Below are 2338 nucleotides of genomic sequence, written 5' to 3'. Positions count from 1 at the left end.
GTCTGGGGTGGGGTGGAGGACTGCAGACTTGGTGTGCAGGGTGGGAGGTGGGGGGAGTGTGAAACCTCCCTTCTAGGCTTTTCTATGCTACTTTTCTTTGTTGACCCCACCCAGGAAGCCCACAGAAGGACAGACTGCTCCCTCCTCTATGTTTGTTACCACTGTCCCTTGCAGCCACAATACCATTTCTCCTCTCCAAGACCACAGCCTAATAAGCCCTCAGGGGCTGCCAAGGCAGTCACCGTGTATCGATTACCTTCCTTCATCTGACAGACACCTGAGAGCCACTTTCCTCACAGGCTCCACACATACATGACCCTCAGGGTAGAGAAGAAAGGGGCAAGGTCAGGGCCTTCAGGAGCTCACAGCTGATACCCTACCGAGCTTTTTATCGTTTACAAGCCATTCCCCGCACAGTTTTGCACAGCACTCCCCTCAGTCTGCGAGGCAGGTCTCACGGTTTCCATTCTGCCGATGAGGCAATGGAGGCTCAGAAAGTTACACAGTGGCTTCCAAGTTCCCCTTTCCTTGTAGTGCAAGGTATTTAGGTAACGCCGAGAAGGAATGGGCAAGATGCTGCTTAAGGGGGCTGCTGTCTTTGTGAAGTGTTCCTGAATTAAGGCAAGACTCAGAGTGGGGCCGCAGAATCTTAACTGGCCCCTAGGGTCTCCCCAGGCTCATCCTGGCCTGGGTGGGTCCCACTCAGGCTCAGAGAGAGTGGAGAGGACATCATGTGATGTGAGCACACAAGCTGAGAGTCCCAGGCCCTAAGAATTGAGAATAGTGCCCTCCCCCCCACCCCAGCAGTGCAAAGGTGGGAGAACAAGTGTTGTGCTGAAGAACCGACAGGGGGAGGGCAGAGTGGTGAGGAGCAAGAGTAGGGAAGAAGAGCTTGTGATATGAGTCTTGGCCATGACCCCCAGTTGTCACGCACAGGTGTGCTCTCCCGATGCGAAGGTGTGGAGAGAGCCAGGAGATCTGATTTTTCATCCCAGCCTGCTGTGCAACCTTGAGAAAGCCCCACACCTCTCTGAGTCTCTGCTCCTCAGATCTCTCCAGACCCTCAGAACCCTTCAGCTCTCAACTGATACTCTCTCCCCTCCCCCCAGGGGACTTCCACTTCCTCTTCCTTTTCTTACCTGCAGTGTCCAGCCCCTCCTCCTCAGCTCCAACTGCTTCCTGACTCTTGGAACCTATGGCCTCAGGCCTGCTCTGCCCTCTGACTCAAGCAGCCCTGACCTTTGGGATCTGAGCAGGTGGCCTGGGTGGTTTTGCCCCATGAACTTGCTCTAACCTTTAGCATGTCCACCTGCCTCCCCGCTCCTTCACTGCACACACCTGTCCCTAGTCCTTGGGCTGCCCAGGAACTGTGAGAGACCAGGTTTCTTTAGAGAATGTAGCAGTGTCGAGGGGCTTCACATCCAAAATTAGATGGCCCCAGGAGTCCGGGCAAATGGAGACAGCCTGTCCACCCCTCCAGCCCCTCTCTCTGCAACATACCATTCCCGGCTGGGAACGCTCCACCCCATCCCACCTCCCAGACTTCACAAGTTCAGGCCTGTCTTAGTGAGGGAGGTTTGCCAGAAAGGTTGAGGTACCCACTGAAGCCACTTAGCAATGGCCAGCACCCTCATTCCTGGCCCGCTATAGTGATGGAGAAATCACTCCTTCCTCAGATACATGTGGTGCCCTAAAAGGGATTGAAATACATTCGTCTGGAATTTGCCCTCAGTGGCTGCACTGAGATGTGGGGACGGACTCAGGAGACCTTCTCCAGCTCCCTAAAGCAGCTAGTACTGGCCAAGGGAGCCCGACATCTACTGTGTGCCAGACATCTCAATACAGCCTCTTCTAAGTCTTTAGACCACCACCACTGTAATTCCACTCTTACTAAAATAAGGAAACTGAAGCCCAACAAGGTCAAGAGGCATGCACGAGGCCACGTAGCTAAAAAGTGGCAACGAATGAATGATCTAACGGAGTGACTGAATGAAGACGTGTGCTGGGCGCGCTGAGCAGCGGCTCGGGGAGAGCGGTGGGTACACGACTGTGCACAGCACGCGCGGCCGTGTCCTAGTAGAGCTGGCCGCCGCAGGCCCTCCGCACCCCCGGGCCCAGGGGATCCCGGGCTCCCAGAGGCGCGGCCCAACACAGCCTCCACCGCTAGGGCCGCCCCGCCCCCGCTCCGCCCCCAGCCCGCCCCGCCCGGGACCGCAGACGGCGCCCAGCGGCGGCGCGAACGGCCGTGAGGAGGGTGGCTCCGGCCTCGGTGCTCACCGCGACCTCCCTCAGGGCCCGGCTCGACAAGGACCCGCGGCCTCCGCGGGGCTGGAGGATG

The sequence above is a fragment of the Ailuropoda melanoleuca genome, chromosome 9 (assembly GCF_002007445.2).
Source record: "Ailuropoda melanoleuca isolate Jingjing chromosome 9, ASM200744v2, whole genome shotgun sequence".
Classification (NCBI taxonomy): Eukaryota; Metazoa; Chordata; class Mammalia; order Carnivora; family Ursidae; genus Ailuropoda; species Ailuropoda melanoleuca.
This window is presented reverse-complemented; position numbering follows the sequence as displayed.